This window comes from Balaenoptera ricei, chromosome 9 (genome assembly GCF_028023285.1).
Source record: "Balaenoptera ricei isolate mBalRic1 chromosome 9, mBalRic1.hap2, whole genome shotgun sequence".
Lineage (NCBI taxonomy): Eukaryota > Metazoa > Chordata > Mammalia > Artiodactyla > Balaenopteridae > Balaenoptera > Balaenoptera ricei.
Window position 1 is genome coordinate 30,073,123 of NC_082647.1, and position 14,287 is coordinate 30,087,409.

Genomic DNA, 14,287 nt, shown 5'->3' on the forward strand with positions numbered 1-14,287 from the left:
CTAAAATAGTTTACACGCAGAATATGGAGTAAATATGTATTTCCTTTATTAAAAGGTGAACAAATATTTCTCAATAGCCTCTTATACGTTCTATTTTGCGGTCCGTCTCGTCTTCATTCTAATGTAATCTATGCATATACCTGCACCAGAAAAAAAGTGAGCAAGCAGAAATAACGGATGAAACCTTACTATCTAATGGGCTATCTTAGCAGTAACTAGATAATGTTGAGTAAATAGCCTGTATTAGACGTCTGTAGTCCCGGGGGTTGTCTTTTTTTTTTTTTTTTTATCTTTCGACTACTCCCCGCATTTGTTCAACCGTGTTATATTTAGCCTTTCACTGCTCAGTTTGTTTCCTTTTTCTTTAAAACGTTTGCACTCAGTAGAGATTGGGTATTATTATTTTACAACTGTCTTAACTTTTTTTTTCCAGGGAAATGTGCCTTTAGTTCATAATTTAATGTTCTGTTTATGTTTTTCAGATTGGAGTTGAAACACTTTATGCATGTGTTTCCTTTCTCCCTCCTTTACTTTTTCTTGTACTCAAGACTTTTTCACAGCTCTTAATCAGGATACTTACCTGTCATATTGATGAATCTCAAAGGAAACGTACCGCAATCCTAATAAGAATTACCTAGTTTATTTTCTGTACTTTTATCTAAAATCTAATGCATTCAGTCTTACTTCCTCCCTCCGTTTCTTCTTCTGGCTGCTTTTAAGATCTCTTTGATATTTTTGCAATTCACAGTGATGAATCTAAGTATGAATTCCTTCCTTTCCTCCCTTCCTCTTTCTTTCCTTAAAAAAATTTTTTTAACCATGCTTAAGATTTGAGAGGATTTCTAAATCTCCGGAATGATGCCTTGCAACAATTGTAGAAAATTCTCAGCCATTATCTCTTTAGAGTTGCTCATTTCTTATTTTTCTCCATTATTTCTTAGAACATCTATATGATATCAATAAGATTTTCTCACTTTAAACTCCATTTCACTTAGTCTTTCTTTTATATGGTCCATCTCAAATTTTTCAAATACTTTTTAATTTTAGGAGTTCTATTTGCTTCTCTTTTTGAGCCATTTTCTAATTTCTTATACAAATTAAACATAGTCTATACTGTCTGTTAAATCCAATACTGAAAATTTTATTGGTTTTTTGTGCTGTTTGCTGTTTCTTCTAGCTTTTGCGCATGGTGCTGTTTCCTTGTGGGTTGTTATTTTGGACTCTGCGCTTGTGTTTCTGGGGTTGTAACTGGGAATTCTTTGAGGCCAGAGTTAAAACTGAGTTTTCCTGGAGATTTTTAGAATTTGCTTCTGCAAGTTGCTTGGAGGCACCATCAATCCTAGTACCAGATTAAATTCTCCACTTGAGGTTTATTGGATTGCACAGATAGATTGAATTTGGGCCTCAAATCCAAGTGGCTTGTTATAGATTCTCAGGGGAGACTTTTTCCTCCTGGGTTCCAAGGTCAAGACAGGCATGAAGCCCACTTTGGCCCTCAATTATTTCTCAGGATATTCTCATTTTTCTTCCTTCCTTCCTTGTTTTTCCCTGTGAGAATTTCTTCATTTCCTACCAGTTCATCAATGTATTTGATTTTTTTTTTAACTCTTCATTTTTTGTTTTCAGCAGGTGGTTCATTCAGAGGGGGCATGCTGTCAGAAATAGAAAAAATAGAAATAGAAATCCATCATTTCAGTGTAAACTGAGCTTCTTCAGGGAGTTTTCCATATTAAGGAAAAAGAGATAATATATGGTTCCCAATTCAGTCAATATACATACATACTCCTGAAAACTAAAAAATAATAAAACCTACACTCTATATATTTTAATTAATGAATGTATCAATAATTCTTTTTGTTGTTTTTTTGTTTCTTTTTTGTTGAGGTGTAATTGACATAAAACATATTCGTTTCAGGTGTACAGTATAATGATTTGATATTTAAAAAAAATTTTATACAGTTTTAAAGGTTACTTTCCATTTACAATTATTACAAAATATTGGCTATATTCCTCATGCTGTACAATACATCCTTGAGCCTATCTTACACCCAAGAGTTTGTAGTGAATGTAATTCTTATTCTTGGACCATGTATCAGCTGCAGAAAATTGTATATGTACACACATGTGGTAGCTTCCTACATCATTAGGTCATATAGTAGATACCACTTGGAGTAGCTGCCCACTTACAACCACTACTGCATTTCTAGGCAATGCTCCTCATATACAGGGATGACTATATCTTTATTACATTACTGTGCTAGCTGATCAGAGCTCATTAACTTACCAGGGACAGACCAAAGCTGGGCCTATTAGTTGCATTCTCTTAGGATTTGAAGTTGGGAGTGAAGAAACTTGAAAACTGAAGTCAGGGTGGCAGAATTGCATTAATTTCAGCACAGTAAATAGGTGGTCCACAGGCTCCTGTTGCTCAGATACCCCAGAGACGCTCTGGTTTTTTCCTTGCCTTTTTTTCCCTTTCTCTGTCACTTTATCTAACATGAGTTTTGTGACCTTGAGAAAGTTATTTTAACACTCTGTGCCTCTGTTTCCTGATCTGTAAACTGAAATAGCAATAGTAGCTAAATAGTTACTAAATTATAGGAGTGTTAGATTGAAATAATATCATCCAAGCAAAGCAGTTCGGTTAATGCCTGATAAATGTTATGATACAATAAATGTCAGCTTCCATTATCATCATCATTAATAGTGTTAAGACCCTTTGTAAGTTATCCATATTGCAGATATGCTCCTTTGTGCTACTATTAGCTTTGCCTTGTATCCCTGCTTATTTTGAAGCTGGACCACCTAGAACTCGACTGTTATACTGCCACTGTCATACGAAATTTAGAGGAGAAGTGGTTCGGGGAAGGCTATGCAAGAGTACTGCAGTGAAGGCTAAGTAGGGGGAATTAGAATATAGGGAAGAGGTTCAAAGCGGATGCAAAATATGACTGTTACCAGGAGTCCAAGAGAAAGGAAAATTTAAATCCTTCATATAGCATATCCTCAGGGGAAACTTTGCCTGTGTCTTAAGGTTCTGCTACGTCCCTATCTTACAAAGAAAACTATCATCTTGAAAACTTGCTAATAAAACTTTGGAATGAAATATTTTCTTAACTTTGTGCCAAGCAATATATCCTCCCTGACAGGGATATAATATGGGAAGAAAGCAGAGTAAAATGCTGTCTTTATATGACCTCTCTAATTTTACATCTTTAAAATTCATTGAGTCACTTAATAGATCAGTTATAAGCAGTAGGATAATAGTCTTACTTTGTATATCAATGGATGTTTCCAGCCTTTTCCACTCTCAATACTCAACTAAAAAGATGGCTTTAAGGAAGGTTCTACTTTCCTGACCTGGTTCCTGTTTTTGATGGGAGAATCTGGAGAAGAGGAGAGAGAGGAAAAAGACAGCAAGTGACTAATGGGAGGAGAGTTAAGGAGACTTTGCAGAGGGGATTGCTGTGTGGAGGTTCAGCACATGGGAGGGGCACGATATTGAGAAGAATGATGGATAACTGGCTCTGAAGCTGTCACAAGACCATTCCCCCAAGACAAATGGAAATTCTGGATAAATACAATAAAAAAGCTTGAAACCCTCAGGTGCCAGAAAAGAAGAGTAAACTCAAAGTCAGAATAGTGAGTAAGAATTGGAGCTGAAAGAACTAAAGAGATTATTGTCTTAACTGTTGAGTGGTGGGAAACCCATATTGCAGTTCTCCAGATGGAGACGGTCCACATCATGAAGTGTTAAATAACTTTTTTTTTTGCATCACCTAAATTGTCTTCTTTAATCATTTTTTAAAGACAAGCCTGAGGTCATAGATTTGTAGGGAGCTAAAGCTAACCATCTTGCAAAAAGCCAGTAATCTCAGAGGACTGCTCCTTCTGTGAAACTGGGAAAACAGCAAAGAAGCTTGCCAACCATCTACCTAGAATCATAAGTGAAAAGGCAACCCAGAGGAATTTAGACCCCAGACCTGCACCCATGCATGAGTGTAGAGTCCAAATTCAGACTCCTTACAAGGTTCAGGGACCCTTTAACAAGGTAGTAAGCATTGGTCAGGCCCAGTGAAACAGGAGAGAGCTTATATGGAGACAAATACACTAATACCCATTAGGGTTGCTCCTCAGGCTAGGACACAAAGAAGAGGAACTTCTGCTGGAAATGAGCTCACGCTCAAATGTAACAAATCACTTAAGGAAATGAAGACTCTGAGAGACTGTAGCAGATAGAATAAATAGGGGAATTCTAAAATGCAAGTTTCGGAGTCATGGTTAATGAAATCAATACAGAAAGTAGAACAAACAAGAAAAAGAGAAAAGAGAAAAATTTGAGGGTTGGTCTTGAAGTTTGAAAACCTGTTGCTAGGAGTTCCAGAGAGAATAGAAAAAAAATGGAGACACTAAAGGCTACATACTCTATGACTCATACTCAAGGAGGTGAAGTTTCTGAATAGGTAAAACTAATCTCGGGTGATAGACATAGGAGAGTGGCCACCCTTGCAGAAAGTGAGGTGCTTGACTAATCTTAGAACCCTTTGCTGACAGGGTCTGTTTCTTACGCACTGCGCTATTCCCAGCTTGCAGAGGCACTCAATTCCTACTTTTTGCATGAATAAATGGAAACAGTATTGGGTATAGTAGGGCTTTTCAATCAGACAGACCTGCGTTTGAACACTGTTATTTGCTCATATGACCTGAACCAAGTTGCTCAATATCCCTAAGACTGTTTCTTCACCCTTGAAATAAGAATAAGGAAGGGTACTTTGCTCTATTAGATTGTGGCGAGGCCCAAAGGAGTAATGTTTGAGTACCTAGCCCAGTGCCTGGCACAGAAGTGTAATCATGAAGCAATATTATTTGTAGAAGTGACAGTACCGTTAGGTAAATGGTCCAGTAAGTGCTATTCTAAGGGCATTACAATGGGAGAAGGCAAATAAGAGGGGGCATTGTCTTTAGAGGATTAAAAATAATCCTTACAGTCTGCTTTTATTGTCACAATGTGCCAGCGATTCTAAACAGTGTCAGTGATAAAATATTTCTCCCTGAAAAAATATTTTGTTGGTCAAAGTTCTAAACAACCTCTGAAGTTATGATTGAATTTTAATAACTGGCACCACATATTCCTGTTAAATAGTGGGTTGGAAATAAACATTGAAAGCATGCTGATTTGTAAAGACAAAGACACAGAACTTGAGTTATTTCAATTATGTAATTCTATATGATCACTTGGAGTTTTAATTTGTATTTTAAATTTAAAACAGTGAAACTGTCTATGAACTGCCGGGGTAATATTTTTGTTTGTTAAATGCAAATTTTAGCTCATACATGAAACATATTCCTAAATTTAAATAATGTCTTGAAAATTGAAATGTATTCTTTTAAAATTGTTAGTTTTCTCATTTGATATTTAATTGCTATCACATTTTAATGTAGTTTTTTTATTACTGCAACATGCCAATATGTTTTCCCTTTTCAAAAATTGCTTAAATGTAATTAAAAGGGATTAATCCATTACTTTTTTCCTTTTCACTGTAAAATTAATTATTCATTACAAGCATGATTATATACTGAAGTTCAATAAAAGAATGTATACTGTCTGAATTTCTTTTCTGGCCATTATCATTATTTATTTCATGTAATGATTATTTTTGAAAATAATTTTCTTAAATTATTAAGAGGAGTATACTAAGAAAATTATCTGCTCCAGGTGGTAGATACACTGAGATGCTTACTTCGGGGCTTCTCACAGAAGGCAAATGTAAATGTATTTATACACAATGGCATCATGGTCTATAACTATTTTCTGTGTTCGATTTTGAAAGCCTTAGGCTCACTAACATTCATTTTCATGAGACTGGTAATGTAAAGATAAATTATCAAGCATCTTCTCTTTGTGATACAACATGAAAATTTTCAGCGACTGTAAGGATTTTTAACATTGCGGGAAAACCTTCAAAGGTTTTCCTTTTCCTTTTCTCCTTTATCACTCAGGAGCTCTATGATATTGACAAGAAGCAGTGTTTGGAAAATTCAAGGGTTTTTTTTCTTATTTTTATTTAAATCTTGTTTTTAATCATTTAAGGCTTAGGAAGTCTTATTTTGCTAGTAGGGGCAAAACATTTTTCTAAACTTGGTTAGGGTATTCCTACCACTGAAGAAATAGAATGTGGAAATATGACAATACAGTGCTTTTTTACACTCTGTACATAAATATCTTATGAAACTCACTCCACTGTACTAAAAGCCTGCCTTCTCCACTAATCTGGAATTCCTCAAGGGCAAAGACCATGTTTTATTCATCTGTTGATCCACATATCTGAAGGTAATATGAGTTTAATAAAGATGTAATGCATTTTTGAATGAATGAATGCATGAGTATCAAGCACAAGTTCATAAGTTTCCAAGTTCAAACCAGAGAGGGCAAGATGAAGTTATCATGATTGCTAACTACTAAGCTCTGTGAAGAAAATGGGATTCCAGTGGTCATTCAAGTAACTGGAATGGAATGCTGACGAGAATTTTCTAAATAGAATGTTTTCAAAAATTCTCAGGTTTGGGAGTTGATTTACTTCCAAAGTAGCTTTTAATTAGGCTTGCCTAGAAGAGTAGGCAGAGGGAAAATGAAAGTAATATGGTAATTCATGATGCTCTATATTTTAAAAAAATCATTTGGAGTTCTAAATATTAATTTGATGAATAAGTAAGACTCCTAGAGAACATGAGAAAGAATATTATTACAGTTCATTTTAGTAAACATTTATTGAACAGCAAATACCACTAATACAAAATATGGCCAAAACACAGTTTCCACTTTTACAGTATGTACATCTTGGTAAGAGAAGCAGGTAGTTAGGTAAATACAGTGTGGTAGGTGGTTTAATATGGTCAAATTTTGAGGCTGCTACTAGGTCATTCAGCAAGAGTAATTCACATAAATTTGATTGAGAACTGATGGTTTCTTTGATGAATGGTGAAGGTGTAGATTCAGCAAAAAGAAAAAGTGCTGGAGACCAATATAAAGATGTAGTGGATAAAATATCCACAGATTCAGGTATATTCCAGCCATTATATATCATATTTTTATTACTATATAAGTATTCAGGAATGCTAATCAGCTGATTTACACGGATATAATCCTAACCAGTTGTTAAAATATTGAGATAAGATGTTTCACATCATAATGCCATCAGGAAAACGCAAATTAAAAAGAGATACCCCTATTAGAATGGCCAGAATCTGGAACAATGACAACACAATGCTGGTGAGAATGTTGGGCCACAGGAACTCTAATTCATTGCTAGTGGAAATGCAAAATAGTACACGTATAGCCTCTTTGGAAGACAGTTTGGTGTTTTATTATAAAACTAAACATATTCTTAGCATACAGTCCAGTAATTGTGCTCCTTAGTATTTACCCAAAGGAGCTGAACACTTATATCCAAACAAAAACGTGCACATGGATGCTTATAGCAGTTTTATTTATAGTTGCCAAAAGTTGGAAGCAACCAAGATGTCTTTCAACAGGTGAATGGTTTAAAAAACTATGGCACATTCAGAAAATGGAGCATTATTCAGTGCTAAACAGAAATGAGCTATCAAGCCGTGAAAAGACATGGAGGAACTTTAAAGGCATTACTAAGAGAAGCCAATATGCAAAGGCTACATACTATATGATTCAAACTATGACATTCTGGGAAAGCCAAAACTATTGAGACAGTAGAAAGATTGGTTGTTACCAGGAGTTATAAGGGGGATTGGAAAGACGAATAGGTGGAGCACAGAGGATTTTTAGGGCAGTGAAAATACTCTGTATAATATAATGATGGATATGTGTCATTATATGTGTAATTATGCATTTGTCCAAACCCATAGAAGGTACAACACCAAGAGTTGTGAACCATATTTTACACTATGGGCTTTGGGTGATCACAATGTGTCAATGTAGATTCATCAATTGTGACAAATGTACCACTTTGGTGGAAGATGCTGATAATGGCTGTACACGAGTGGAGGTAGGGAGTATGTGGGAAATCTCTGTACCTTCCCCTCCATTTTGCTGTGAACTGTTCTAAGAAATAAATAAAATCTTAATTAAAAACATAAATAATTGAAATATTTCTACTGGTTGGTAAGTAGCAGGTGCTCTGAGCCGCTAGAGTGTCCCGTACCACCCTGGCTACTCGGGCCCTTCCTATTAGACTCTCTGAGTCTCCCTTATTATGTAGCTATGATAGAGTTATCTCACTCAGGTGAGACCAGCCTCTGCTATATGCGTTGTTAATTATATTGGAGATCACTCTTGATACATAACAAAGTAAAAAATTGAGTTACAGACACTGCGTGGAATATGATAGTACTTTTGTAAAGAAAAAAAGTGTATGTGGATAGATCCCTGCACACTTACAGACATATGTAGATTTAGACTTGAATTTACATTAATTAGTTAACAATAGTTATTTCTGAACGATAGTGGAATTAGAAGTGATTGTATTTTCTCTATATATTTCTGTATTTTCCAAACTTTAAAATTATTTTATAATCAGAAATATATATGAAGAGAGAGAATGAGAGGGAAATGAAAGCAATCAGATTGGTAACCTATGTAGTGTGTTGTGTCTGCATCCCCCAAATTTTTCCAAGTTCTATAAAACTGAGCAAATATCTGTCAACTATTTTTAGAATAATCAGTTTTATTCTCTAAAAACTTTCATGCTGAGTTATATTGCTATCAGTGTCAAAGTGGTGTCCAAGAGTCAAAATACCAAGCCAAGTCATTAAGCAAAGAAAACATTCAGGATTTTGAGTCTCATTACCTAGTCTCATTATCAGCCTTGGATCAGACACATAAAGGTCAGGATCTGGGGGAAGCAGATACACAAATAGGAAATGAGGTCAGAACACAAGGAGGAAAGGATTATTTGCCAAGTGAAATCCTGGAACACTGGACAACATGCAAAATGCTAAGTTAAGGTCGGCTGAGGTAGCAGAAACAACATTGTTCAGGCTTTGGAACTAATTAATAATAGAATTCTCACACTGTGTTGATTGTGTGATGATGGCTGGAGGGTGTGACGATGAGAGGAAGAGCACCATCAGCGGACGTCATGCTATCACTTGAGCTGCCTTCTCATCTAGCTCAACAAATGTGTTTTAGGACTGAACTGATGGTGTAAACAAGTAAGTCTGTATGTCATCTAGATTATAAGTGGACCCTGGGAACAGATAACATTGTTGGATGCCTAGGGCCTTGATTCATAATGAGACTACGTTACAGATATGATTGCTAAACTGTAGACCAGTGGTTCTCAACCAGGAGTGATTTTGTCCCCCGCGGGTCACTTGGCAACATCTGGAGACGTTTTAGTTGTCACAACTTGGAGGTAGTACTACTGGCATCTACTGGGTAGAGGCCAGGGCTGCAGCTAAACATCCCCTGCAACAGTTAGTAGGTCCAAAACGTCAGGTTTGAGAAAACCTGCTGCAGACTGATGTTGTAGTTGAAGAGTTCCCAACCTTCTTGGGTCAATGTTCCATGCCTATCAGTAACATTGTGGTCTCCTTAACCAAATAGTGTTGGTTTGAGAAAATCATACAGTAGAGGGCAGTGATAAACAAATTTTTATATTATATTATCATTTGTCCTCCATAGTTTTCTTCCTTTTTCTACTTCTCTAATCCCTAAAACAAAATAATAGCAAAAGCAGAAAAATAAAAATAAAGAAAATAATTTTGTATATTTGAATAAAAATATCACCACATTTTATACAAAAGTGTAGTAAAAATTTTAGAAGTTCCACAGATATAGAAACAACGACTTATCTTCTCAGTATATACCTTGAGCACTGATACCTGCAACTCTTCACTCACTAAAAAACAAACAAACAAAAAAACAATCAGTGGCATCTAAATATTAAGAAAATGAAATGCATCACCTAATACTAATGTATAATTGATGATACTTTTTTTTTTTGGTAGACTATTCCAGCATTTAATAACTTATTTCTGGGAACTGTCAAGTCCAACACATTTTACCAAAGCATATGTTCTTTTGTAGTTGATTTAATGAAATTCAGAGACATTTATTTTCTTTCCACTGGACTCTACATGTTCAAGGAACTTTTAAAATATATCTTTGTTTTTTCCAAATTAATAAATAGTCATCAAAAAAACCAAAAAGTTAAAGAGAGCTTGAGATAGGTCATTTTGTATATTCAACTTTACCCTTCCCCTTGGTAAAAATAACAATAATATTACTTATTCTTACTATATTTATGATAATAAAAAATCATGATAAAAGACCAGGAATCTTCCCAATCTGAATCAAATCTATCAATATTTTCCTTGTGGCTTCAGAATTTCATCATGTTGCAATAAAAGCCTTTCCTATTTTAAGATTTTTAATGCTCACCCCATTTTCTTCTAGTTATTTTAGGATTTCTTTCTTTATTAATATTCTTAAACAATCTGAAATTTGGCTTTGAATTATTATATGAGAAAGTCAATCTAAAATAACTTTTTTCTAAATGATCATTCAATTGTCCCCAAATTTTATAGACAGAAATAAAGGGGATAGACAATAGATACATATGGATTTTTGTTTTGAGTAACACCTGCATGTGGTAACAAATTAATAGTATAAAATAGCTTATAACACAATGCAATAGACTCCTGCCCTATCCTTCCTCAGCCCCCTTCCTTTCTCTGGAGGTAATTACTGTTTCTGTTTTTAATTCTTCTAGTAGTTGCCTTCAGAACTCAAAATTTCATGTCTATAAAGTTCTTAAAGTATTAATTTTGGGTAAGATATATTGTCTCTTCAATACAAAAGACGAGAATATAGAACACTTACACTCCCTCCTTGCTTCCAGGGTTTGATAAATAATTGTTGTTTCATTGGTTATATTTGTAATGTTAATTATATACACTTAAAGTGTATAACTATAATCCTAACTCCAACATCTTGAGGAAGAACCTATTGACTTCTCCCTTGGAAGATGAAGTTACTAGAGTGTCCACCTTATTTTCTACCTTACCTCTTCCCCTTCAATTTCCCACCTTCTGTAGCTATATTGTTACATTGTCATATTTGTTAATACTATGTTTTGCCTTGTAAGCAGAGACTAATTATTTCTTCTATTGTATCTAGGATAACTCTAAAAGATTAAAAATAGGAAACATTTACATAGTTAGGACCATGAAAGTATTTTTTAGTTCTTAGGCAAAGAAGCTTTTCTTCTTTAGGGGTCCAGTGTTACAACCTTGGGGACAGTCGAAAGAAAGTGTTTTCAACACCACTTTATAAATTCCATTAGGTGCTCAAAGTCATGCCATTTTTTTACTGTGTTTTATATTTGGACAGTTGATTATTTCTCTCTCTCTCTCTCTCTCTCTCTCTCTCTCTATCTGTCTCTCTCTCCCTGTAGTTTCCAGATATTTTTCTATTTTTCTCATGCTAAATCCTCAACCGCCTTTAATTTGCCATCACACTATCTCTCTTTTTATATTCTACTCTAATGGGTACTGGTTGTTGTCTGTGCTTACTGCACAGTTGTCATCCTAGAACATTCCTTTATTCTGACTGGTATATGAAATATAATTAATTTTAAAATAGTGACTGTTATCTTGCTAAGTTTACTTAGTTTTAGTGTTTTTTGTCTTGTAAATTTCTTAATATTTTCTAGGTATATAATCATGTCATTTGTGAACAAAGACAAGGTTATGGCCTGAATTGTCTCCCCCAAATTCCTAAGTCCTAATCCCCTGAGAATGTGCCTGCATTTGGAGATAGGGTCTTTACAGAGGTAATTAATTTAAAATGAGGTTATTAGGGTGGGCCCTAATCCAATATAACTGGTATTCTTATAAGAAGAGGAAATTTGGACACAGACACACACACAGAGAAGACTATGTGAAGACACAGAGAGAAGACAGCCCTCAGAAGGAACAAGCCCTATCAACACTTTGATTTTGGTCTTCTAGCCTCCAGAACCGCGAGAAAACAAATTTCTATTGTTTGAGCCACCCAGTCTTTGGAATTTTGTTATAGAAGCCCTAGAAAACTAATACAGACAATTTACATCCTCTCTTCTATTTTGTCCTCAATTACACTGGGTAGAACCTCTAGAATAATGTTGAAAAGTGTTAGTAAGGAAAATGTTCCTGCCTTATTTCTAGTTGTAAGGGGTAAGTGTTCAATAGCTCATCATTAAATATGATGATAGCTGTAGGATTTTTGAAGGTAGCATTTACCCAACTGAGGAAGTTCTTCCATTCTATTCCTAGTGTGTTGAAAGTTGTTTTTCAAAACCATGAATTGGTGTTGAATTTTGTCAAATACTTTTCCTAAGTCTAGTTATATTATATATGATTTTCCTCCTTTGTTCTGATAAGATAGTGAATTTCATTGATTGATTTTTTTTGAAGATTAAACCAACTTTGCATTCCTGGGATAAACCCCACCTGATTATATACTATAGTAATGTTTTCTATATTTTGATAGATTTGATTTGTTAATATTTTGAGGGATTTTTGTGTCTAACGTTATGAGGATTATTGGTTTGTAGTTTTCTTTTCTAGTCTTTTCCATGTATATTTTGGTATTAGGATTATGTTGGTCTCCAGTGGGAAGGTCATGAGGAACTCAAGAACAGTATGCTCTTTGTTTTAACATTGTGCTGGAGAAGTTAAAAAGAAATAATAGAAAACTCCTAAATTATTTGCTTAAGGAATTCCGAAAAATTTATAACTGTGATAAAATAATTTTATTTTTCTGACCTGTAAACTCCAAATTTTATTCTGCAATTTATAGGGTTGTAGCATCAGGGAAATTCACAATCCTACCAGATCTTGTGTGAGCAAAAATTTTTTTTTTTCAAGAAAGAGTATGGTATGAAGAACAGGAGAGGGGTCTTGTGGGAAGTTTTAGATGACTCAGAGATCCCCAATTCCCGAATATTTCTTAGCATCCACTGCCAGAGAAACTAAACCCTCTTTTTGTGGTTAAATGAGGACATTCCTGCCTTACTTGAAAATCCCTTATTGAGCTCAATTCCTGAGAGAGTTACCTCTCAAGGGAATCTAATTCTGCTCATCTCTCACTGGTATCTCCTCTGATTGTCTTCAAACTCACAGCTAGAATCAAATTCCAGCCTGACTCAGAGGCGAAATACAAAGTCAGACTCTCCGTGACGACCTAGATGGGTGGGATGGGGGGTGTTGGAGGGAGGTCCAAGAGGGAGGGGCTATAGGTATACATATAGCTGATTCATTTCATTGTACAGCAGAAACTAACACAACATTGTAAAGCAATTATACTCCAATTAAAAAATAAATAAAGTAAAATTTAAAAAAAGAAGAGAGGGCTAATGTGCCCCCATTTGCAACATTGTGCTAATTTATTTTGGAGAAAAGGAGAGCAGAATTAGAAATGGATCATAAAGATGCTAAAGTAGGAAAGGAGAAACAATTCTAGGTAGGGGTGGATTTATATATATCGGTGCATATAGACAAGCAGTTGGGAGTAGTTCTCTGACTTGTTGACTAAATGTGTATTTAACAGTGACCTACATTTAATGAAGTTGAAATGCCAAAATTCCTTGATGAGAAGAATCTAAACTGAAGGAGGCAGGAAAGCTGAAATGGACTTATCAAATGTGATTTTCTCACCCTCCCCTTAATCATGTCTGCTTTGTGGACCAGAAGACCTTCCTTTTACTAAGACACTGATAAACATATTTATGAGGAGAGCACCACTAACTTTGAAAAAATACTCTCGTGAAGTATTCTGTAAGCCAGGAATGCCAGTTAAAGATGATGCAGTTGGCATGAGCTCTTTGTGTGCAATGGGGATGCTAGGATCCAAAGCAGCATGGGCATTCAAATAGGGCATTTGACTACCAGGGGCAGAATGAGCTTGGTCTTAATAAACACTGGGGCCTGAATGGTAATGCGAATGATCTAACCTGCAAAGATCTTTGGTGATGGCTAATTGTTGGGCAGGTCCTGGTGAGTTAAATAGTTGGACAGCACGCTAAGGTCCTATTTATCCTCTATAACTAAAAATTCGAGGTCTGGAGAACAGGAGCTTGATCTGAACCCCTGTATTACGTTCCAAGACCTGAGTAGAATCCCTAGAATCCCTTTAATGAAGAGGAGGTTGGTACACTAGAGAAGGGACCTCGCATCATTATAAATCAACGCCATCAATTTTCTTACTAACTTTCCCCAAAGAAACAACAGGCACTTAAGGGAATACACTTAAGTGTATTTTCTGGGACTT